Source organism: Pan troglodytes, chromosome 7 (genome assembly GCF_028858775.2).
Source record: "Pan troglodytes isolate AG18354 chromosome 7, NHGRI_mPanTro3-v2.0_pri, whole genome shotgun sequence".
NCBI classification, from domain to species: domain Eukaryota; kingdom Metazoa; phylum Chordata; class Mammalia; order Primates; family Hominidae; genus Pan; species Pan troglodytes.
Window position 1 is genome coordinate 110171781 of NC_072405.2, and position 26760 is coordinate 110198540.

The following is a 26760-nucleotide window of genomic DNA, read 5'->3' on the forward strand; positions in this document are numbered from 1 at the left end:
TCCATATATACCTCAAAGAATTGGAAGCAGAGACTCAGTTACTTCTACACCCATGTTCATAGTAGCCTGTTCTCAATAGTCAAAAGATGGAAGCAACCCAAGTGGCCATCAATGTATGAATGATAAACAAAATGTGATATATGCATATGACAGAATATTATTCAGCCTTTAAAAACAGGACATTCTGCAACATGGATGAAACTGGAGGACATAATGCTAAGTGAAATAAGTCACAAAAACACAAATACAGTATGATTCTACTTATATGAGGTACCTAAAGTAGTCAAACTCATAAAGATAGAAAGTAGAATGGTAGCTTTCAGGGTCTGGGGGAAAGTGAGAATGGGTAGTTGTTGCTTAATGGGTACAGAATTTCAGCTTGGGAAGACAAAAAGATTTTGGAGAGAGAGAGTCATGATTGTTTCACAGCAATGTGAGCGTACTTAATGCCACTGAACATGGTTAAAATGAACATGGTTTAACTGAAAATGGTTAAAATGGTAAATTTGGGCCAGGCGCAGTGGCTCGCACCTGTATTCCCAGCACTTTGGGAAACCAAGGCGGGCAGATCACGAGGTCAAGAGATCGAGACCATCCTGGTCAACATGGTGAAACCCCGCCTCCAATAAAAATACAAAAAAAATTAGCCGGGCGTGGTGGCAGGTGCCTGTAGTCCCAGCTACTCGGGAGGCTGAGGCAGGAGAATGGCTTGAACCCAGGAGGCGGAGCTTGCAGTGAGCGGAGATCATGCCACTGCACTCCAGCTGGGCAACAGAGCGAGACTCCGTCTCAAAAAAAAAAAAAAAAGAAGGTAAATTTTAATTATTTAGATTTTACCACAATTTTTAGAAAGATGGCATGTGCCTTATTTCTCCACTGTAAAGTTAATAAATATCTGTACTTATTAACAATTTGTAAGTATTTTGTAGGAAGATAATTTGAAATTATATAATTTCAAATAATTCACACCAATAGTTCGAATACCAATCCAACACCACAAGATTTATTCTAGCATCCTCTGTTACCATATTTGTAATTTCTCCAACACTGAAAACCTAGCTCCTATTATCCTCAATATACTTTTTGGCAATACCCATATGTAATCAGTCTCCTAACTATACAGGCCATCTTCTTAAACCTGTCTCTGCCAAAACTGCCAGCTAAATTCTTGACTCTGGCCCCACTGATTGTGCCAGCCTAATTCTTGGCTCTGACAAAGAGGAAGAGGAAGGTGAAGTGAAGGCCCTCAATTTTGAAGAATATTTTTACTGGATATAGAATTCCAAGTAGACAAATTCTTTTCTTCTTTCATCACTTTATTTATTTATTTATTCATTTATTCATTTATTGAGACTGAGTCTCACTCTGTTGCCCAGGCTGGAGTGCAGTGGCATGATCCCGGCTCACTACGACCTGCACCTCCCAGGTTCAAGAGATTCTCATGCCTCAGCCTCCTGAGTAGCTGGGATTACAGGTGTCCACCACCACAATCAGCTGATTTTTGAATTTTTAGTAGAGGTGGCATTTCACCATGTTGGCCAGGCTGGTCTCGAACTCCTGACCTCAGATGATCCACCCACCTTGGCCTCCCAAAGTGTTGGGATTACAGGTGTGAGCCACTGCACCCAGCCTCATCACTTTAAAGGTGTCTTTTCATTCTAGTTTTCATTGTTTCCTATAAAAAATTAGCCATCATTTTTATTGTTGTACCTTAAAATGTAATATGTATTTTTCCTTTGGATGCAGTTAAGATTTTCTCTTTATCTTTGGTTTACAGCACTTTGACTACAATGACCCTAGGTGTCATCTTCAAATAATTTATCTGCTTGGGGTTCCCTGAATTTCTTGCACATGTAGGTTGATATCTTTCATAAAATGTGGAAAAATCGAGGGCATTTTATCTTCAAATATTTTTTCTACCCCATTCTCTCTCCATTATACCTGTTAGATTATTTTATATTATCCCTCTGTTCTCTATAACTCTGTCCTATTTTTCTCCTTTTATTTTCTCTCTGTGCTTTAATTTGGATAATTTCCATTAGCCTCTCTTTAAGTTTACTCATCCCTTTTTCAGCTGTGTCCATCTGCTGGGAAGCCCATCCACTGGATTCTTCACTTCAGATTACCATATTTTTCCATTTTAGAATTTTCATTTGACTTTCTTTTTAGTTTCTCTTTGTCTTTTCTTTTTTTTCTGTTTTTTTTATTTTTTTTTTCTTGAGATCAAGTCTCACTCTGTTGCCCAGGCTGGAGTGCAGTGGCATGATCTCGGCTCACTGCAACTTCTGCCTTATGGGTTCAAGTGATTCTCCTGCCTCAGCCTCCTGAGTAGCTGGGACTACAGGCGCATGCTGCCACGCCTGGCTAATTTGTTTTTTGTGTAGTAGAGTAGTTTCACCATGTTGCCCAGGTTGATCACAAACTCCTGAGCTCAGGCTATCTGCCCCCCTTGGCCTCCCAAAATGCTGAGATTACAGACGTGAGCCACCACACCCAGCTGAGTTTCTCTTTTTCTATTGCAATTTCATCCATCTCTTTTGCCATTTCTTCAATCTTTTCCTTTACATATTGTAATTTATTATCTCACAGTATCTGGTAGGTCAGAAATCTGCGTGTGGTTTAGCTGTCTTAGCTAGATGACTCTGGGTCAAGCTCGCTCATAAGGTTACAGTCAAGTTGCCAGGCAGGGCTTTGGTCTCATATAAGGTTCAACAGGAGAAAGATCTTTTACATTTTAAAACATTTATGAGTTTAAAGTCCTTCTGGTTAATTCCAAAATCTTGGTCATCTGTAAGTCTCTTCGGTTGACCACCTTTTCTCTTAATTATGGGTCAGTTTTTCCTCTGCTGCTTTACATGTTCAGCAATTTAAAAAATCTTATGCTGGACATAAAAAAAATCTGGATTTTGTTATCTTCCTCTGAAGAGTGTCAAATATTTTTCTGAAAGAAAGTTAAATTACTGGTAGATCACTTTGATTCTGTTGAGGTTTATTTTAGGCCTCTGTGGTGAGTCTATTTCCAGTTTTCCTTAGTTCTAGGATTTGGCTCTTACTCATATGGCATGGTCCTTACTCCTAGGGCATGGTCTTTTTGGTGTCTCAACATGGTATCTCCACTCTTGAGTGGATCAGAACTCCAGTGTCTTCATAGCTTTGTGCAACTTCTGAAATCTAGGTTTGGTTTTCAGCTCCTCTAGCTGTTTTTTGCTGGTATATCTTACAGAATCTTGCCAAGCACATATGCAGTTTAGCATTTGGCCAAGAGCCCGAAGGAAACTCCTATGTAGATTCCTGGGGCTCCTTCTTTGTCACTCTTTTCTATCTACATACCCTGTCCTGTAATTTCCAGCAACCTCTGCAGGCCCAAACTCCGATTTATTTATCTACTCCAATTCTCTGAAAGTGGTTTGGAAAATTGCCCCCCAAGGTTGAATGTAAAATTCTCATTTTGAGCTTCTTTTCTCTCAAGCATTATAGTCATGCACTGTGCCTTATCCCATACCCAAAAGAAATTGTTTTGTACATTTTGTTTAGTTTAATAGTTGTTTATGGCAGGAGGGAAGGTCTGATGCTAGTTACTTCATCATGTCCAGTACAAGAAGTCCACAAATACTTCTTAAGTTTTTATAGACCAATCCTATTCTTATATAGTGAAAAATTAAAGGTAGGCCAACAAACCTATATCATGTAATTTCCAGCTTAGTCCTCTACATGATAGGAAACACACATGACCCTTATCGTTGTGCTTCCTATAAGTTTGGTAATTTTTTTTTTTTTTTTTTGGAGACAGAGTTTCACTCTGTCACCCAGGCTGGAGTGCAGTGGCAGGATCTTGGCTCGCTGCAACCTTTGCCTCCCGGGTTCAAGTGATTCTTATGCCTTGGCCTCCCGAGTAGCTGGGATTACAGGTGGGAGTCACCATGCCCACAAATTTTATTTGGGATTGGGTGTTTTAATAGAGATGGAGTTTCACCATTATGGCAAAGCTGGTCTTGAACTTCTGGCCTCAAGTGATCCACCCACCTTGGCCTCCCAAAGTGCTGGGATTATAGGCATGAGCCACCGTACCTGGCTAAGTTTAGTAATCTTAACATGCACTGAGGATACAGAGAAGATGATCTGCGAATTCTTGAAGATAAAGGTAAAACATCAAGAATCCATCCAAGAAGTACCCGGGTGCCATTCAATTATTGGAATATGAAGACAATTTAGTAATCCCATTCTCCTTTGACCACTGGCTCTAAGACTAGACTATTGCAATTTGGAAGCTGCTAAGCCCTAATAATCCCTTATGTAGAAGAGGAAGTGTACATACTGAATTAGGGACATTTTACATTTTGTATGAAACTGTAGCTAGTCACAACATAGTTGTAGTTTGTACCTCTTCACTTTTCTGTCCAAGAAGTTGCCTTTCCACTGAGGCAGAGACAATGCTATGTGTTCACCAAACTCCATTTCATTTTCTTATCTTAGGTACACTAGATTTCTACATTTCCCAGTCTCTTGTGTAACTATGTTAGGGGAATGTCACTGAATCCTGGACAATAGGATGTGGAATAATATATACTATTTCCAGGCCTGCCATAAAATGCTCCCTTCCCCTTTCCACCACTGTACAATTGCCTCAATTTCTTTCCCCTTCCACAGTGACCCAAAGGTCATGGTTTTAGGATGGTGATCTCACAGAAGGAGCCTAGAAATTTAAGTCACTGCCTGAAGGAGAGCCATGAAAGAGAGATGACTGACCCACTAAGACTGTGATAAGAAACAAACACCTTGTGATTTTTTTTTTTTTTTTTGAGACAGAGTCTCCCTCTGTTGGCCAGGCTGGAGCGCAATGGTGTGATCTTGGCTTACTGCAACCTCCACCTCCCAGGTTCAAGTGATTCTCCTGCCTCAGCCTCTGAAGTAGCTGAAATTACAGGCACCCGCCACCAAGCCTGGCTAATTTTTGTATCTTTTAGTAGAGATGGGGTATCACCACATTGGCCAGGCTGGTCTCGAACTCCTGACCTCTGGTGATTCACCTGCCTCAGCCTCTCAAAGTGTTGGCATTAGAGGCATGAGCCACTGCGCCCAGCCTCCTTGTGATTTTAAACCACTTAGATTTCAGGGTTAATTACAATAGTAGAGCTTGACCTATCTGGACGTAAGTACCAATCATAGCATGTAATAAGACTTTTTTGTTTGTTTGTTTGAGACGGAATCTCGCTCTGTCGCCAAGCCAGAGTGCAGTGGCGCGATCTTGGCTCACTGCAACCTCTGCCTCCTGGGTACAAGTGATTCTTCTGCCTCAGCCTCCTAAGTAGCTGGGACTACAGGCACGCACCACCATGCCCAGCTAATTTTGTACCGTGTTGGCCAGGGTGATCTTGATCTCTTGACCTCGTGATCTGCCCACCTCGGCCTCTCAGAGTGCTTGGATTACAGGTGTGAGCCACCATGCTCGGCCAATAAGACTATTTTTTGAAAAGTAAAAAGGAAGCTTCAAAGTATCCATATTGTTCATCACCCATGAACAACAATACCATGAGGATATGTATATTTGGATGGCAAAGTTCAGATGTGAAACCCATCTTAACACACATGCATGCATGCACACATACACAACATACATTTAAGTTCCCATGCCATTAAAAGGGGTCTCAGAGATCATTCAAAAAATAACTTCCACATTTAAAAGATTGACTTTCTCACTTCGTACTTTGAGAGTTCAAGTGGCTAATCAATTCTTATATGACCAATAATACAAAATTATACCTATAAGCATTGTCTTATCAAATAACATTTTACCAGAGGAAAAAAAATCTTCAAAGTCAATGTTTTTTTAATTATTAGAGAAATGTAAATTAAAACCACATGCCTGTGGTCCCAGCTACTCAGGAGGCTGAGCTGATCCTGGGAGGATTGCTTGAGCCCAGAAGTTTGAGGCTGCAGACAGCAATAATTGCGCCACTATATTCCAGCCTGGGTGACAGAGGGAGACACTGTTTCCAAAGAAAAAAAGTAAAAGAAAAGAAAAAAAAGAAAAAAAAAACAACAGATATTGGCAAGGATGTGGAGAAAAGGAATGAAGGAAACGCTTATACACTGTTGGTGGGAATGTAAATTAGTGCAACCTTTACAGAAAACAGTATGGAGATTTCTCAAAGAACTAAAAATAGAATTACCATTTGATCCAGCAATCCTACTACTGGGTATGTATCCAAAGGGAAAAAAAAATTATATTAAAAAGATACTTGCACTCGTGTTTTATCACAGAACTATTCACAATAGCAAAAATGTGGAATCAGCCTAAGGGTCCTCAATGAAGGATCGGGTAAAGAAAATGTGGTATATATCCATGGAATACCATAAAAAGAATGAAATCATGCCTTTTGCAGGAATATGAATGGAACCGGAGGCTATAATCCTAAATAAATTAACTCAGAAACAGAAAGTCAAATACCACATGTTCTCACTCATAAGTGGGCGCTAAACAAGTGGTACACATGGACATACAGAGTGAAATAGCAGACACTGGAGACTCCAAAAGGTAGGAGGGTGGGAGCAGGGTGAGGGCTGAAAAATTACCTATTGGGTACCATGTCACTACTTGGGTGATGGGTATACTAAAAGCTTAGACTTCATCACTATGAAATATGTGTATGTAAGAAAGCTGCACTTGTACCCCCTAAATCTACAAAAATAAAAATTTACTTTAATTTAAAAACAAAGTCACTATTTTTTTCAGGCCACATACTAGAGTCCAAAACCAAAGTAAAGCATCACATTTTAGAAAAACCAAATACTTCTAAAGAGATTATTCTATCTGTCACAGAAGTATGAGATCTGCCCTTACTACTTAATAGTCACAGAAGTATGAGATCTGCCCTTACTACTTAATAGTCTATTTTATTTCTACGAAATAAGCAATGTTATTATTAATGTCAAATGAGAAGGCTAATTTGCTTAATATGAGACTAGAACTTCAATTCTCCTCTCACACTAAATCTAAGTGTTGTAATGATTCAAATTTGAGTTGGCCTTTGATGGGATTAAAAGGGAATTGATGATGAAAGGCATTGTGCTTTTTTGTTTTGTTTTGTTTTTTAGAGATGGGGTTTCACTATGTTGTTCAGGCTGGTCTCAAAGTCCTAGGCTCAAGCAATCCTCCTGCCTTGGCCTCCCAAAGTGGTGGGATTACAGGCATGAGCCACTGCACCCAGCCAGGCATTGTGCTTTAATGGTATAAGCTGTAGCAGTATAACAATGGACAAGTTACTAAACCTCTTTGTGCCCCAGTTATTTCATCTATAAAATAATAATTTGTATTGATGGTTCTGGTTGTTGTGAGGAATGCATAGAACAACCTGGTACATAAAAACTGCTTAATAGGCCGGGCGCGGTGGCTCACGCCTGTAATCCCAGCACTTTGGGAGGCCGAGGCGGGCAGATCACGAGGTCAGGAGATCGAGACCATCCTGGCTAACACGGTGAAACCCCGTCTCTACTAAAAAAAATACAAAAAAAAAAAAAATTAGCCGGGCGTGGTAGTGGGCGCCTATAGTCCCAGCTACTCGGGAGGCTGAGGCAGGAGAATGGCGTGAACCCGAGAGGTGGAGCTTGCAGTGAGCCGAGATCGCGCCACTGCACTCCAGCCTGGGCGACAGAGCGAGACTCCGTCTCAAAAAAAAAAACAAAAAACAAAAAAAACACTGCTTAATAAATGTTAACAATCATCATAATCATCATCAATATAGTAAGGAAATTCAGATGTTATTAGTACTGACCATAACTTTGTCATTCACTTCGTATAAGAATGTGAAAAGAGTGTAAACAATGCATTTTATCATCTTGGGACTTTCTTCCTACCCCCTTTAGTAAAATAGGAATATTATAAAGGCATACATGTTAAAGTATCTGAAAATTGTGATAGATGTTTTTAAAGTAGAAGCCAGGGAATACATTTCTAAATTAGATTTATCTATATTTCAAAAGAAATTTTCAATTAAATTTTGAAAAATTCGAGCATGTCATCTTGGAAAAGACATTATAAAATTATAAGGAGCTCTCCCTCTCCCCCTCCCCCTCCCCCTCCCTCTCCCCACGGTCTCACTCTCCCTCTCCCTCTCCCTCTTTCCAAGGTCTCCCTCTGATGCCGAGCCGAAGCTGGACTGTACTGCTGCCATCTCTGCTCACTGCAACCTCCCTGCCTGATTCTCCTGCCTCAGCCTCCCGAGTGCCTGTGATTGCAGGCGCGCGCCGCCACACCTGACTGGTTTTCATATTTTTTTGGTGGACATGGGGTTTCGCTGTGTTGGCCGGGCTGGTCTCCAGCTCCTAACCGCGAGTGATCTGCCAGCCTCGGCCTCCCGAGGTGCCGGGATTGCAGATGGAGTCTCGTTCACTCAGTGCTCAATGTTGCCCAGGCTGGAGTGCAGTGGCGTGATCTCTGCTCGCTACAACCTCCACCTCCCAGCCGCCTGCCTTGGCCTCCCAAAGTGCCGAGATTGCAGCCTCTGCCCGGCCGCCACCCCGTCTGGGAAGTGAGGAGCAACTCTGCCTGGCCGCCCATCATCTGGGATGTGAGGAGCCCCTCTGCCCAGCCACCCAGTCTGGGAAGTGAGGAGCGCCTCTTCCCGGCCACCATCCCATCTAGGAAGTGAGGAGCGTCTCTGCCCGGCCGCCCATCGTCTGAGATGTGGGGAGCGCCTCTGCCCCGCCGCCCCGTCTGGGATGTGAGGAGCACCTCTGCCCGGCTGTGACCCCGTCTGGGAGGTGAGGAGCGTCTCTGCCCGGCCGCCCCGTCTGAGAAGTGAGGAGCCCCTCCGCCTGGCAGCCGCCCCATCTGGGAAGTGAGGAGCGTCTCCGCCTGGCAGCCGCCCAGTCCGGGAGGTGGGGGCCAGCCCCCGCCTGGCCAGCCGCCCTGTCAGGGAGGGAGGTGGGGGGGTGCCTCCGCCCGGCCGCCGCCCCGTCCGGGAGGTTGGGGGCGCCTCTGCCCGGCCGCCACCCCGTCTGGGAGGTGTACCCAAAAGCTCATTGAGGACGGGCCATGATGACGATGGCGGTTTTGTCGAGTAAAAGAGGGGGAGATGTGGGGAAAAGATAGAGAAATCAGATTGTTGCTGTGTCTGTGTAGAGGGAAGTGGACATAGGAGACTCCATTTTGTTCTGTGCTAAGAGAGATTCTTCTGCCTTGGGATGCTGTTGATCTATGACCTTACCCCCAACCCGGTGCTCTCTGAAACATGTGCTGTGTCCACTCAGGGTTAAGTGGATTAAGGGCGGTGCAAGATGTGCTTTGTTAAACAGATGCTTGAAGGCAGCATGCTCGTTAAGAGTCATCACCACTCCCTAATCTCAAGTACCCAGGGACACAAACACTGTGGAAGGCCCCAGGGTCCTCTGCCTAGGAAAACCAGAGACCTTTGTTCACTTGTTTATCTGCTGACCTTCCCTCCACTATTGTCCTATGACCCTGCCAAATCCCCCTCTGCAAGAAACACCCAAGAATGATCAATTAAAAAAAAAAAATTATAAGGAAAACAGTCTTAAGTAAGCACATACAGGTTTTTCCCCCTGTACTTTAAAAAATTGTTGTTTTGGAACTAACTTGTCATTCCTTTGTGTTTGCATACACACACACATTAGACAGAACACAGGGACTACACTAACTCAAACACTGCCGATCACAGCTCAAGGTAAATGCATTATAAATTATCTTTTCACTAGCTAATCTTAGATCCTTGGGTTCTTGGGAGTATGGCAGAATCACACTTATCAGAAGGTCTCAAGGGACACATAAAACTTTCAAATACATGAGGATTTGGATAAGAAGGGAACCTGGCAAATAGGGCTTTGAACTTGGCAGTGCAGATTGCACCATCTACAGCACAAATTGACAAAGCATCCTTTCCATCTCTCTTGGTTTATAGACAGCCAACTAATGTAGCCAAGTCAGCATACCAAACAAAAGTGTTATGTTCCAGGCTCAATGAATTTTGAGTTTCAAGAGTGGTTGGTCTTTCTTTTCATCACTTTGCTAGGGTTAGAGAAATCTAAGAGTCGAAAACTTAACTATAATCTCACATTCTAAAAAATGCTCACTATTATAAAGCCACCCAACTACTTTTCCAAAAGTTTTAAACCTACTAAACAAGCCCTACATGCTGCTAAAAAAATATGGAATTCACATGTAGTTACATTATTACAAGACTGCATACAGGTAAAGTGAGCTTCGAATCAACCAAAAATATATGGTCCCTTCTGGATCTGCTACAGATTTGGTAGGCAAATAAACAATTTTAGGTTTATTCCACTCCAACTAAAATATGATAGATGCACCATAGCACTGATTAAAATGTATTGAGAAGTTGGTTATAGACATAGCTTCTATAAGCATAAAGCTGCAAATCTAAGCTTGGCTGCCTGCATAGAGTTTCCAGGCAGGCCAAAGACCTATGGAACTGAAAGCTGTCCCTTAAATTAGTATTGCTTAATACAGTCATAAGGGATTTACAAAACCCATAGAATTGCCCATTTTTTAAAAGCTGGAGTGCTGTTAGCTGAAGTATTACTTGGGACTTTAAAAAATCATAAAATGGCCTGTTTTTACTTTATTGTTTTGCTTGAAAAAAATCTAATTGGGAAAAAGTAAATCTCATATTTCTGTTGCATTGAAAGGTTTGAGCTTAATGATTAGTAGTATTGGCAACAGTGTAAACAGTCCTCCTTAAATGCATTTAAGATTCCACTTAAGATGCATTTTGCCATGTTCAATATGATACTAGACATGGGTGGAAAAACAGCAGATATTTTTCCAAGCAGGAGGCATGATATTGCTAAAATACTCAGCCTCCATCACAGTATTAATTAGTGTGTTTCACGAACCAAGACTGTAAGACTTGTAAATGAAATTCTAGAAGGGGCATCAAGCTAGAACAGGATATGGAAGCCAAATGGAAAACATGAACCAATAAAAGAAAAAAGCTAAACTAGCTAGAAGTCTAAGTCTAGTCTTTGAAGTCAGTTCAAGTCCTGCATGGTTTAATTCTGATGTAATCTTAAAATGGTGGATACAAACAAGAACTCAGAAACAGCTTTTGTAACTTTTGGACCAACTGCACATGAATCAGTTTGTTGATGGCTATAATGATTACACAGTGGTCTTTGCTGAATTACATCTGAATTAAAACAGTCATTTTCTCTTAGGCTAAAATGTAATAATGAAGACTTATCAACAAGAATAGCCATTCTCCAAACACATACACCCACACACACACTTATAAAAGTTTTTACACAGTATGTTACATTTTGTTGATATATCAAATTATTTGTCTTAACAGCAGTAATGCATAAGCTCTTGCACGCTAGCACATTCTTCCTGTATGACAATGTGTTTGTTCCTTGTTTGTTCTGTCATTTGTCTCATTTCACATTCTAGTTAATGACATGATTGCTCTTCTGTGTGCAATAATTTTTCCTGAGAAGAGATAATTGTCTCGATTTGAAAAAATATATATTTCTGGCAAGATGGGAACTTCAAACACATATGGCGTAAAAGGACTATGCCCATAATAGTCTTAATGGACAAAAAAAATCCTTCAATTAAAATCACAATCCATTAAGTGCATTCTCCTTTTCTGCCAGCAAGCCTTAAAATGAATAGTACACACAACGAAAAATGTACACTGATTTTTTGTTAACAATTCATTTAAAATCCTCAGATGAAATAAGTGTTACCACTATGTTATAAAGTGTTTTTCTTATGAGCCAAATTAATTATTCTTTTAAAGAAATTTAAGCTATTTTCTTCTGATGATGATAAACAGAGAAGTTCAGTAAATAGGTACTACTTTAACTTAGAAAGATAAATAAAAGCCGAAACAGATTTGATTGAAAATACATAATCTCAGTATAACTTGTGATGAGAATTGAATATGTGGGTTAATATTTCTTTGTAAGATGTATATGTAAATAACAAGTAAGGAGATTCAACTAAGAACTATTCAGTTGGTGCCATTACCTTTAATGGCAAGACTACGATTACTTTTGCACCAACCTAATACAATGATAAGGAATAGAGTATCCCACATCTATAGTACAGGGTGATTCAATGGCAGCAGTACTGTGTTTAAACCCTAGAAAACAGTCCACAGAAGTAAGAAGAAACAGCCATTGCCACGATTTTCTGGTAAATAATTATAAAATTTCAGTCTCATTAAATTATTCAGTGTCCAATAAGTGCTAAGGATATAAGTAAGACATGTAAACAAAAAGTGCAATACTGTTGTTCAGTACCAAAGCAGATATATGTGTGCCATGGCAAGACAAAAGAGAAAAAGATGAACTCAGTTGGAGAAGAAAAGGGAAGGGGTCAGGGACAGCTTTACAAAGGAAACAATTTTCAAGTTGGACTTTTGAAAAAATGGATAGGAGCTCTGCAGGTTAAAGAGGGAAGGAATTCCCAGACAGATGAACCAGTTATGAAACTGCCATAACCCACTTGTGAGCTGTAAGTAATTTATTTTATAATAGTACAGTGGTTCTCAAAGTATGGCCTGTAAACCTCTTATTCAGGGGTTCAATGAGATCAAAACTATTTTCTTTTTTTTTTTTTAAGTCACGATTTTGCCATGTGGCCCAAGCTGGTCTTGAACTCCTGGGCTCAAGCCCAGACTATTCTCAAGCTCAGCCTGTTCCAGCTATTGTCAAACTCTTCCAAAAAACTGAAGATGGGGGAACACTTCCAAACTCTTTTATGAGGCCATCATTATCTGATACCAAAACCAGACAAAGGCACGGCAAGAATAGAAAACAATAGGCCAATATCCTTAATGAATATAGATGCAAAAATTATCAAAAATACTAGCAAATCACGTTAAATTTAACAGCATATTAAAATAATCCTATACCATGATCAAGTGGGATTTATCCCTGGGATATAAGGATCCACCTGCCTCAGGCTCTCAGCACTGGAATTACAGGCGTGAGCCACCATGTCCAGCCAAAACTATTTTCATAATAATACTAAAATATTACTAACAGGGTCTTGCACTGTCACCCAGTCTGGAGTGTAGTGGCACGATCATAGCTCACTATAACCTTGAACTCCTAGGCTGAAGTGATCCTCCTACCTCAGCCTTCTAAATAGTTGGGACTACAAGTGTGTGTCACCACACATTGTGAATTTTTTATTTTTTAGTGATGGGGTCTTGCTATGTTGCCCAGGCTGATCTCAGACTCCTGGCCTAAAGCAATCCTCCCACCTTGGACTCTCAAAGTGCTGGGATTACAGGTATGAGCCACTATGGCCATCCCCAGTGCACAAGTCTTTAGCCTGCTTGGTTAGTTTTATTCCTAAATATTTTATTATTTTTGATGCTATTTTTTGTTAATGGGATTATTTTCTTAATTTCCTTTGGGGACAGTTTTTTGTCAGCATATAGAGGGGCAATTGATTTTTGTGTGTTGATTTTGTATCTCGTAACTTTGTCAAACTCATTTATTAGCTCTAATAGTTTTTGTTTGTTTGTGTTGCTGTGTGAAGTGTTCAGGGTTTTCTACATAGAAGATCGTGCAAACATATAACTTCACTTCTTTCCTTCTTGGATGCCTTTTATTTCTTTTTCTTGCCTAATTGTTCTGGCTAGATCTTCCAATATTATGTTGAATGGAAGTGGTGGAGAATGGGCATCCTTGCCTTCTTCCTGATCTTAGAAGGAAAGCTTTCAGTTTTTCCCTGTGAAGTATAATGTTAGTGGTGGGTTTGTCATATTTGATCTTTATTATATTGAGGTACTTTCCTTCTGTACCTAGTTTATTGCATATTTTTTACATGAAAGGGTGTCAAATTGTGTCAAGTGTTTTTTCTACATCTATTAAGATGCTCATGTGATTTTTAGCCTTCATTCTATTAATGTATATCACATTTATTGATTTGTGTATGTTGAACTATCCTTACATCCCAGGGATAAATCCCACTTGATCATGGTGTAGGATTATTTTAATATGTTGTCAAATCTGGTTTGCTAGTATTTTGTTGAGAATTTTTGCATCTATATTCATTAAGGATATTGGCCTATCATTTTCTATTCTTGTGGTGCCTCTGTCTGGCTTTGGTATCAGGATAATGATGGCCTCATAAAAGAGTTTGGAAGTGTTCCCCCAATTTCAGTTTTTTGGATGAGTCTGACAATAGCTGGAATTAATTCTTATTTAAATACCTGGTAGAATCACCAGTGAAGGCATAAGGTCCCAGGCTTTTTTTGCTACTGTTAGGAGGTTTTGATTATGGATTCAGTCTCCTTGTTATTAGTCTGTTCAGGTTTTCTATTTCTTCATGATTCAGTCTTGTTGGATTGTGTGTTTCTAACTTCAGGAGGCTGAGGTGGGTGGATTGCTTGAGCTCAGGAGTTCAAGACCTGCCTGGGCAGTATGGTGAAACCCTATCTCTACAAAAATATATATATATATAAATTAGCTGGGTATGGTGGCACGTGCCTGTAGTCCCAGCTACTTGGGAGGCTGAGGTGGGGGGATTGCTTGAGCCTGGGAGGTGGAGGTTGCAGTGAGCCTTGATTGTGCCACTCCAGCCTGGGTAAGACAGCAAGAATCTATTTCAAAAAAAAGTTAAAAAAAAAAAAAGTGTGTTTTTAGGAATTTATCCATTTCTTCTAGGTTGTACAATTTGTTGGTGTATAATTATTCATACTAGTACTTATAATCCTTTTTATTTCTGTGGCATTAGTTGTAATGTCTCCTAAAATTCATATGGAACAACAAAAGACCTAGAGTAGTCAAAGGAATCTTGAGAGAGAAGAACAAAGCTGGAGGCATATTTCCTGATTTCAAAATATATTACAAAATATATTATAAAATAATTTTAAAAGTATGCTGCTGGCATAAAGACAGACATTTAGACCAATGGAACATAATAGAGAGCCCAAAAAGAAACACACATATATATGGTCAATAGGACTTTGACAAAGGTGCCAAGAATACACACTGGGAAAAGAACAGTTTCTTCAATAAATGGTGTTGGCAAAAATGGATATCCCAATGTAAAAGAATGAATCAGACCCCTATCTTACACCATACATAAAAATCAACCCAAAATGGACTGAATTAAATTGATTTAAATTTCTTTAAAAGAATAATTAATTTGGCTTCTAAGAATTTTACAGTTTCAGTTTCAGTTTACAGATTTTAGTTTACAGTTTCAGGTCTTATATTTAAAGATTAAACATAAGAAACTGAAGCCGTAAAATTCCTAGAAGAAAACATAGGGGGAATATTTATTGACAATGGTTTTGGCTGTTATTTCTTGGATATGATGCCAAAAGCACAGGCAACAAAGGCAAAAACAGACAAGTGAAACTACATCAAACGAAAACACTTTTACACCACAAAGGAAATAATCAACAGAACAAAAAGGCTACCTATAGAATGGGAGAAAATATTTGCAAGCCATTTATCTTGTAATGAGCTAACATTCAAAACATATAAGAAATTCCTGCAACTTGGCCAGGTGTGGTGGCTCAGGCCTGTAATCCCAGCACTTTGGGAGGCCGAGGTGGGTGGATCACGAGGTCAGGAGATTGAGACCATCCTGCCAACGTGGTGAAACCCCGCCTCTACTAAAAATAAAAATTCAAAAAAAACCTCAAAAATTAGCTGGGCATGGTGGCACTTGCCTATAATCCCAGCTACTCAGAAGGCTGAGGCAGGAGGATCGCTTGAGCCAGGGAGTTGGAGGTTGCAGTAAACCCAGATCGCGCCACTGCACTCCAGCCTGGAGACAGAGCAAGACTCTATCTAAAAAAAAAAAAAAAAAAAAAAAAAAAAAAGAAAAGAAAAGAAAAAAGAAAAACAGAAACTTCAACAACTCAAAAGAAAATGTGAAACTCAAACTGATTTTAAAATGGGCAAAGGGCTCGAATAGACATTTTTCTAAAGAAGGCATATCAATGGTCAACAGTTATCTTAAAAAGGTGCTCAGTATCACTAATCACCAGGGAAATGCAAATAAAAACTATAATGAGATATCATTTTATACCTGTTGAGGATGGCTATTATTAAAAAAACCACAAAAGATAATAAGCATTGGCGAAGATGTGGAGAAATTGGAACCCTTGTTCACTACTTGTGGGAATGTAAAATGGTATACATTACGGAAAACAATATGGAGGTTCCTCAAAAAATTAAAAATGGAACTACCATATGATCCAGCAATCCTACTTGTGGGCATATATCTAAAATAATTGAAACCAATATCTTCAAGAGATATCTGCATTCCCACGTTCATTGTAGCATTACTCACAATAGCTAAGATATGAAAACAACTCAAATGTTCACCAACAGATGAACGGATAAAGAAAAGGAGGCCGGGCTGGGCGCAGTGGCTCACGCCTGTAATCCCAGCACTTTAGAGGCCGAGGTGGACGGATCACGACGTCAGGAGATCGAGACCATCCTGGCTAACATGGTGAAACCCTGTCTCTACTAAAAATACCAAAACAAACAAGCAAACAAAAAATTAGCTGGGCGTGGTGGCGGGCTACCTGTGGTCCCAGCTACTTGGGAGGCTGAGGCGGGAGAATGGCGTGAACCCAGGAGGCAGAGCTTGCAGTGAGCCAAGATTATGCCACTGCACTCCAGCCTGGGTGACAGAGGGAGACTCAGTCTCAACAAAGAAAAAAAAACCCCGAAAAGAAAAGAAAAAAAAGGAGGCCAGCCACAGTGGCTCATGACTGTGATCCCAGCACTTTGGGAGGCCCAAGGCAGGAAGATCATGAGTCCAGGAGTTTGAGACTATCCTGGGCAAGAAAGAGAGACCCCATCTCTACAAAAAACACAACAATTAGCCAGGTGTGGTGGTATACGCCTGTAGTCCAAGCTATTCAGTTGGCTGAGGCAGGAGGACTGCTTCAGCCCAGGAGTTTGAGGCTGGGTGAGCTATGATTGTGCCATTGCACTCCTGCCTGGGCAACAGAGAGAGACCCTATCTCAAAAAAAAAGAAAAGAAAAGAAAAGAAAGAAAGAAGAAAAGAAAGAAGAAAGAAAGAAAGAAAGAAAACGTGGCTTATTTAGACAATGGAATATTATTTGGCCTTAAAATAGAAGAAAATCCTGCCATGTATGACAACATGGATGAACCTGGAGGACATTCTGCTAAGTGAAATAGCCAATCACAGGACAAGTACTGCATGATTCTATTTATATGTGGTATCTAAAGCAGTCAAGCTCATGGGAGCAGAGACTAGAGTGGTGGTTTTCTGGGGCCACGGGGAAGGATAAATGGAGAGTTTTTCAATGGGTATAAAGTTTTAGTTATGCGAGATGAGTAAGTTCTAGGGATTTACTGCACAATATAGTACCTCTAGTTAACAGTATTGCACACTTAAAATTTTAAGAAGGTAGATCTCATATTATATATATATAAAAGAAACCAGGATACATTTAGAGGTGGTGGCTATGTCTATAACTTTATTGTGATGATAGTTTTATGGGTGTGTGCATATGTCCTAACTCATGAAATTGCATACATTAAATATGTACAGTTTTTTTGTTTATGTTATACCCCAATAAAGCTCGTTTTTAAGAAGAGTCCTCATTTGTATAATGACGAGCAATAGATAAAGATTTTTTTAAAGGAAGAAAAAAAAAAAAGCCAAAAAGACCTCAGATTTGAGGTCTGCCAGTTTCACTTAAGAATGTCCAAAAAATTTAACTTTATTAAATGTTGACCCTTGAAGACTTCTTTTTAATATTCTGTGTGGTGAAATGGAAGTACACAGAAAGTATGTCTGCCACATACCAAAGTACAATGGTTATCTCCAGAAAAAGCACTTGTACAACTGTTTGAGTTGCCAGCTGGCCTAGCCATTTGTCTCATGGAACACCATTTTCACTTTAAGGACTTACATATGAATTATAGTTATTCAGACTTGGGTATTTGGCAGACACTTTCTCAAAAATGTACAAAGTGAGACTATCACTTCAGGAAAAACAACAGACAGTATTTTTCCCAGTGATAAAATACAAGCTTATAAGTGAAAATCAGAATTTTGGAAAACATATCTACCATTGTGAATCTGATAGCTTCCCAATACTCAAAGATTTTTCTGATAATACTGGTGGTGATATTAACTAATGATTTTTTGATAGTGTACAATGAAACATCAACATTTGGAATACCTGCATAACTCAATGAACCTTTTATTTTCCCCAAAAGACCAATGATGTTACAAAATCACACATGGATAAAAGATGCATTCAAAGAGCAAAACAGACTAATGGATTTTCATATGGCAGCATATGGAAATTACTAATTATGGTTTCAGTTTCCACATCGCAACTAACCTTTAAAAATCTACCTCTTTTTCAAGTGTTGGTATAAAGAATGTCCATTATTATATGAGAAGGCTATTAAGATATTCCTCTTTTTTCCAACTACATTTGTGTGAGGTCAGATTTTCTTCATACAGTGTGACCAAAACAAGATGTCATAAGATTGAAAGTAGAAGCAGGTCATCGTTGTTGACCAAACATTGAAGAGATTTGCAAAAAGGTATAGCACATACAATTATGTACAGTACATAACACTTGATAATGATAATAAACAACTATGTTACTGGCTTATGTATTTACTATACTTTTAATCATTATTTTAGAGTATACTCCTACTTATATAAATATTTTAAAGTTACCTGTGAAACAGCCTCAGGCAGGTCCTTCAGGAGGTATTCCAGAAAAAGACATTGTTATAGAAGATGACAGCTCCATGCATATTGCTGCCCGTTAAGACCTTTCAGTAGGACAAGATGTGAAGGTGGACAGGGGTGATACTGATGATCCTGACCCTGTGTAGAATTAGGTAACGTGCGTGTATGACTTGGTTTTTAACAATAACGTTTTAAAAGCTATATATATATTTTTCTCTCTCTATATATATACCCATATATATAGAAAAAAGCTTACAGAATAAGGATATAAAGAAGATATTTTTGTATAGCTTATGATATGTTTGGATTTTAAGCTAAGTGTTATTACAGAAGAGTCAAAAGTTTTTAAAAAAATTAAAAGTTTATAACGTAAAAAAGTTACACTAAGGCTGGGTGCAGTGGCCCATGCCTTTAATCCCAGCAACTCGAGAGGCTGAGGTGGGGGAATTGCTTGAGGCCAGGAGTTCAAGCCTGCAGTGAGACATGATCACACCACTGCACCAAGGCTAGCCCTGGTGACCGGGTGAGACACCAACTCAAAAAAAAAAAAAAAAAGAAAAAAGTTACAGTAAGCTAAAGATACTTTACTATTGAAGAAACTTTTTTTGTAAATTTAGTATAGCCTAAGTGTACAGTGTTTATAAGATGTACAGTAGTGTACAGTAATATCCTAGGCCTTCACATTCACTCACCACTCACTGACTCACACCCAGAGCAACTTCCAGTCCTGCAAGCTCCACTCATGATAAGTGTCCTACATAGGTGTACCATTTTATATTTTTTATGCCATATCTGTACCATTTCTGGTTTAGATCCACAAATACTTACCACTGTGTTACAACTGCCTACAGTATTCAGTACAGTAACACGTTGTACAGGTTTGTAGCCTAGAGCAATAGGCTATACCATATACCCTAGGCATGTAGTAGGCTATACCTTCTAGGTTTGCATAAGTACATTTTGTGATGTTTGCACAATGACAAAATCACCTAAGGATTCATTCTCAAAATATATCTCTATTGTTAAGTGACACAAGACTGTATTTGCCTGTCTTCTTTCACTTAGCATAATGTTTTTTGAGGTTCACATATGCTGTATCCTGTATCAGGAGTTTGTCATTTTTATTGCAGAATGGTATTCTCTTCTATACATGTGCAACATTTTGTTTATCTATTCACCAGTTGATTGACATTTGTGTAGTATACATGTTTTAACTATTAAGAATAATGCTGTTATAAACATCAACATACAAATCTTTGTCTTTCATTTTAAAAAATGAAAATGTGTTTTCATTTTTTTGGGTAGATTCCTAGGAGTGGAATTGCTAAGTAGTATGGTAAATATATATTTAACTTATAAAAAAACTGCCAACTTTTCCAAATGGCTGTTATATTCCCACTATAAATGTATGGGAGTTCCAGTTTCTCCACATCCTTGCCACACTTGTTATCATCTTTTCCATTATAGCCATTCTAGTGAGTGTGAGGAGGTATTTCATTGTAGTTTTCATTTGCATTTCCCTAATGACTAATGATGTTGAGTATCTTTCCATGTACTTATTGGCTATTCATGTATGTTGTTTAGTGAAACATTTAGTCAAATATTTTGCTCATTCTTAAATGTTTTTTTCTTATTGAATTGTAAAAGTTCTTTATATAGTCTAGATACAAGTTATTTGGGAGATATATAATTTGGCCATATGTTCTCCAAGTCTGTGGCTTGTCCTTTCATCTACTTAATGAAAACAAACTGTCTCTTAAAGCACAAAAATTTTTAAATTTTATAAAGTATAATTTTATCAATTTATTTTTATTGATATTTTAGTTGATTTGGTATCAAGAAAAATTTGTCTTCCCCAAGGTCACAAAGATTTTTCTCCTGCATTCTTTCAAAATTTTTATCTCTTACATTTAGGTGTATGATCTATTCTGGGGAAAATTTTGTGTTTGATGTAAGATAATTTCCTCACTGAATTGCCTTTGTGCCCTTGTTGAAAAATCAGTTGACAATAAACATATGGACTTATTTATAAACTCTTAATTTTTTCATATTGATCTGTATATCTGTTTGATGTCAATACCACACTGTCTTGATTACCAATATATTTTGAAATTGAGAAGTGTAAGTCCTCCAACTTTGTTCTTATCAAAATTATTTTGCCATGTATCCTTTGCTTTTTCTAAGCTAAATTTTAGGATCAGCTTGTCAATTTCTACAAAAAACCTAGGGAATTTTGATAGGGATCATGTTGAATCCATTGATGTATTTCAGGAGAATTGACAGCTTAACAATATTCAGTCTTCCAGTTCATGATATCAAATGTATTTCCATTTATTTAGGTCTTCTTTAATATTTATCAGCAATGTTTTGCAGTTTTCAGTGTGCAAGTCTTGCACTTCCTTCGTTAAATTTACTCTTAAGTAATTCAATTTCATGCTATCGTGAATAGAATTGTATTCAATGTGGCCATTTTTGTTTCTTTATTGCTAGTATATGGAAATACAATATTGATTTTTTAATGCTGATCAATAATTCTGTGACCTTCTTGAATTTATTTATTAGGTCTAGCAGTTTTTGTGGATTCCTTGGAATTTCCTACATACAGAAGCATGTCATCTTTACCTCATCTGCAAATAAAGATAGTTTTCTTTCTTTCTTTCCAACCTGTATGCTTTTTCTTTTCTTGTCTGATTGCACTGGCTACAATCTCCAGCATAATGATAAATAGAAGTGGCAAGAGGGAATACCCTTGCACTGATCCCAATCTTAGGGGGAAGCTTTTGGTCTTCCATCATTAAGTATAAATGTTAGCTGTGGTTTTTTTGTAGAGGCCTTTTATTAGGTTGAATTATTTCAAGGTTTATAAATAAGCATTAGTTTTTTTTTTTTTTCAAATGCTTCTTTGTCTATTGAAAGGATCATGTGGCTTTTGTCCTTTATTAGTATAGTGGTTTACATTAAATGATTTTTGGATATTAAACTGACCTTGTATCCAATTTGCTTTAAGGTTCTTGGATGTGACTAGTGTTTTACTTTAATTTGGGAATGTTTTTGGCCATTATATCTTCAAATATTTTTATTGCACATTTCTTTCCCTGCCCCCATGCTGTGGCTGCTTTCGTGCAACACATTCTGTGCTTGATGGTGTCCCTTGGTTCTCTGAAGGACTGTTCCTTTATTTTCATTCTTTTTTCTTTCTGTTATTCAGATTGGGTAATCTCTATTCATCTATCTCTAAGTTCTTTTTGCCAGCCCACATCTGCTGTTGTACTTATGTGATGAATTTTTCATTTCAGTTATGGTATTTTACAACTCCAGAATTTCCATTTAAAAAAATTTCTTTTTACTGTTATTTGTTGTTTAATGAACTCTTGCCACCACATGTTTTCTTTTATTTAAGTATGATTTCCTTTAGTTATTTAAACATATTTATAATAGCTGATTTGAGGTCTGTCTATAAGATCTAATATGAGGGCCCCCTGAGAGAGTTTCTACTGCCTGCTTTTCTTCCTTTGTATGGGTCACACTTTCATATTTATTTGCATGTCTTGTGTTTATTTTTTGTTTAAAACTAGACATTTTAAGCCAGGTATGGTGGCTCACACCTGTAATTCCAGCACTTTGGGAGGCTGAGGTGAGAGGATCACTTGAGCCCCAGAGTTCAAGACCAGCCTGGGCAACACAGGGAGACCCCATCTCTACAAAAAAAATTAAAAATAAAAATTAGCTGGGGGTGGTGGCATACACCTGTGGTCCCAGCTACTCAGGAGGCTGAGGTGGGAAGACTGCTTAAGCCTGGGAGGTCAAGGTTACAATGAGCTGTGATTGCACTGTTGCACTCCAATCTGGGTGACAGAGCAAGGCTCTATCTCAGAAAACAAACAAACAAACAAACAACAACAACAACAAACTGGACATTTAAGATAATATGTTATAGCATTTCTGGGTTCTGATTCACCTCCAATCCTGGGTAGTTATTGTAGTTTTGTTATTTCAGTGACTTGCCTAGACTAATTCTATAGTCTGTCTTCCCTACATTGTGTAGCAACTTATGTCTTTGCTCAGTTGTTTTTTTCATTTTTTAATGTTTAAGTCTTGTTTCCTAGGGATCACCTCTGGGTTAGCACAGCTTAGTGGTCAGTCAATGATTAGTCAGAATTTACACTTAAACACCCTGAGCTGGAGCTTCTGGGGCAGTGAACACGTGGAGGTGCTGCAAGTCTGGCATATCCAGTGAGGCCATAGAAGCTCCCCGTCCCTTCCCACACTCCTTGCTAGATCCATCTCTTTTAGAATTTAAGAAATGAGAGAATCTAACATGAATGATTCCATCTTGTTTCTAACCTCACAGGCTAAATTGGTTTTTGGATTATTCTAGTGTGAAGACCATGAGAGAAATTTAAACTTTGAGGCAAGGAAAACTGACTTCCCTCCTTGTTCAGAGACTGAAGCCACATTCATAAAACAAGGTTAGAATTATGGTAGGATCCTGAAATTTGCTAAAGAATAGGCATAGTTAAACAATAACCTGCCATGGCTTAGCTTGCTTTTCTACAGGTTGCTTACTGCCCCAGAGTCATATAACTGGAGGTCACAAGATCTGTAACTTCCCCAAATGCTCCTATAGATAACATCACTATTGTGAAACCTAAAGAACTAGTCTTCGAGATATTTTTCAGATTTAGCATTTGGGCAGACCAAGAGATGAGTCCTGAGATCCCTTCTTGGGAACTGACTCAGCTGCACAAAGACAGTTTAGACACTCCTCTAATTTCATCCCCAGCCAATCAATTGTTTCAGTTCCCCAGAACCCTGCCGACCAGAGCACCCTTAAAAACCCTAGCCTTTGAATTCTTGGGCAGGCAGATTTGAGAAATGTCTTCTGTTCCCCTTGCTTGGTTGGCCCTATGATTATTAAACTCTTTCTTTGCTGTAACACTTGCTGTTCTCAGTGAATTGGATTCTTTTCAGGGAAGCAGACAAGAATAACTCACTCGGCTGTGACATGAGGAAATGCAAACTAACAAGAAAATGGTGAAACATTCAATCTCTTGGTATTGTTATCTGTAATAACTGAAATGAAAAGAGAGTGAACATATTTGGGTTGATGGAGGACCCATAGCTCACTACTGAACAATCATCTATGGCTTTATGTGATCTAGACACCCAGGAGGTTAACCATGAGGGAGAAGCCTGGCTGCTGGATTGGATAAAAGCCACTGTAAAGTATGTCTACCCTTTAGGGAGGAGGACTGCCCAATTCCCCTGTAAATGCCAAGTAGAACACCCTAGTTGAAATAGCTGATATTCTCATATGAAAGCTATGTGGCACTGGCTTTATAATGACCAGGATATTCACCTGCTGAAAATGTCCATTACTCAAGTCATAGTAAATGCTATAACTAAGGGGCTGCTTTTGCATGGATAGCCTATGTGATCTTACTGCTGCAAAACTGAGCAACAGACTAGGAAGCCTTATTGAATTTGCTGGCTCAGTTTCCCCTCAATGGTCTTACAGATGCTAATTAAAATATTAGATTAATTAACAAAAGAATGAGAAAAGGCAGAGGCGAAAGTCAAAGGACTCTTCTAACAAGGTGGAAAATTTTAAATGGTTTTTAAGAAACAGGTGAATATAGTAAACATTGATGGGTACAAAACAAAGACGAGAAAGAAAGGGGAGAGCCAAGAGACCTGTCCAGTCAGAGTGGAAATCTTTAAGTGGTTGTTACAATATTGCATGAATAAAATGAACATTGATAGGGTTAAAACAAAGGTCTTACTACAACGTTATGGAAGGTTGGTCAGGCTAAAGGAATGTCCGGCTGGTTCCCTAACATTAAAGAGTCTCAAAGAAGTCCACTCTATTATCACATATGAAGAAATTTTAAAAGACAGAGGGCAAAGATGACAAGGAGAAACTTGACCCAAAATGGCTTAGGGCAATGCTTAAGCAGATAAGTCAATATGAAGACACAAAGATCAGGGTCTCCTGGCTCAAACCCCTGCTGGGGACCCAAAGCCTTTTGCCCATGAGTGGGAAAATAGGTCAGGGGGTGAAGAAGAGAAGTTTCTGGGACTCCTTGATATCGGAGCCCCACATACTATGGTACTGAAACCCATTTGTGAAGCTCTAATACAAGCTACAATTAGATTGAGAGGCTGGACAACCAAAATGAGTGACTGAGGCATAAGTCTCAAATCACTGACGTTCACTGAGCCAGCTTGAGGGTGCACCCAGGAAATCGTGAGTCAGACACATTTGTGGCTCTTTTTTCCAAAGAGGTTCTCAGGAGCTTTAGTATTTATACATTTTCCTTAAAAATAGTGCCTTGTAAATTTACATTTTAGGTAAGTTAAGGTGAACATTTGAAGAAAAAGAGAGGAAGTAGCTGTCTCAGGGAGGGGTAAAGGATTGAGTAATCTCATCTTGTTTTTGTTCTGTACCTGGAAAGATAAGCTAGAAATGAACATTATCTGTGTCAGGCCTGTGAGCCCAAGCCAAGCCATCGCATCCCCTGTGACTTGCACATATACGCCCAGATGGCCTGAAATAACTGAAGAATCACAAAAGTGAAAAGGCCCTGCCCCGCCTTAACTGATGACATTCCACCATTGTGATTTGTTCCTGCCTCACCTTAACTGAGTGATTAACCCTGTGAATTTCCTTCTTCTGGTTCAGAAGCTCCCCCACTGAGCACCTTGTGACCCTCGCCCCTGCCCACCAGAGAACAACCCCCTTTGACTATAATTTTCCATTACCTTCCCAAATCCTATAAAACGGCCCCACCCTTATCTCCCTTCACTGACTCTCTTCGGACTCAGCCCACCTGCACCCAGGTGAAATAAACAGCTTTATTGCTCACACAAAGCCTGTTTGGTGGTCTCTTCACACAGACGCGCATGAAATTTGGTGCTGTGACTCGGATCGGGGGACCTCCCTTGGGAGATCAATCCCCTGTCCTCCTGTTCTTTGCTCCGTGAGAAAGATCCACCTACGACCTCAGGTCCTCAGACTGACCAGCCCAAGGAACATCTCACCAATTTTAAATCAGGTAAGCAGCCTCTTCTTACTCTCTTTCTCCAACCTCTCTCACTGTCCCTCAACCACTTTCTCCTTTCCACTCTTCATTCTCTCCCTTCTCTTAATTTCAATTCCTTTCATTTTCTGGGAGAGACAAAGGAGACACGTTTTATCCATGGACCCAAAATTCCGGTGCCGGTCACGGACTGGGAAGGCAGCCTTCCCTTGGTGTTTAATCATTGCAGGGACGCCTCTCTGATTATTCACCCCCGTTTCAAAGGTGTCAGACCACGCAGGGACACCTGCCTTGGTCCTTCACCCTTAGCAGCAAGTCCCGCTTTTCTGGGGAAGGGGCAAGTACCCCAACCCCTTCTCTCCTTGTCTCTACCCCTTCTCTGCTTTTCTGGGGGAGGGGCAAGTACCCCTCAACCCCTTCTCCTTCACCCTTAACAGCAAGTCCCGCTTTTCTAGGGGGCAAGAACCCCCAATCCCTTATTTCTGCGCCCCAACCTCGTATCTCTGCACCCCAATCCCTTATTTCCATGCCCCAACCTCTTATCTCTGCACCCCAATCCCTTATGCCCCAACCTCATATCTCTGTGCCCCAATCCCTTATTTCCATGCCCCAACCTCTCATCTCTGCGCCCCAATCCCTTATGCCCCAACCTCATATTTCTGTGCCCCAATCCCTTATTTCCATGCCCCAACCTCTTATCTCTGTGCCCCAATCCCTTATTTCCACACCCCAACCTCTTATCTCTGTGCCCCAATCTCTTATTTCCATGCCCCGACCCCCTTCCCACTTTTCAGGAGGGTAAGAACCCCCGAACCCCTTCCCTCCGTGTCTCTACGCTCTCTTTTCTCTGGGTTTGCCTCCTTCACTATGGGCAACCTTCCATCCTCCATTCCTCCTTCTTCTCCCTTAGCCTGTGTTCTCAAAAACGTAAAACGTCTTCAACTCACACCTGACCTAAAACCTAAATGCCTTATTTTCTTCTGCAATGCTGCTTGACCCCAATACAAACTCGA

The 26760-nt window shown here is 39.6% G+C and overlaps 1 protein-coding gene across 1 annotated transcript in view; it reads right to left on the minus strand.

Annotated features, from left to right (window-relative positions):
- Positions 1 to 5811: 5811 nt before the first annotated feature.
- The window catches only part of RGS22 (regulator of G protein signaling 22), a 173232-nt gene continuing 152283 nt past the window's right edge, over positions 5812 to 26760 (minus strand). The window contains exons 29-30 of the transcript XR_001720326.4: positions 18693 to 18845; positions 5812 to 5987 (exon numbers count right to left, since the gene is read on the minus strand). The gene's annotated coding sequence lies outside the window, so the exon portion shown is untranslated. The remainder of the gene's footprint in view (positions 5988 to 18692; positions 18846 to 26760) is intronic.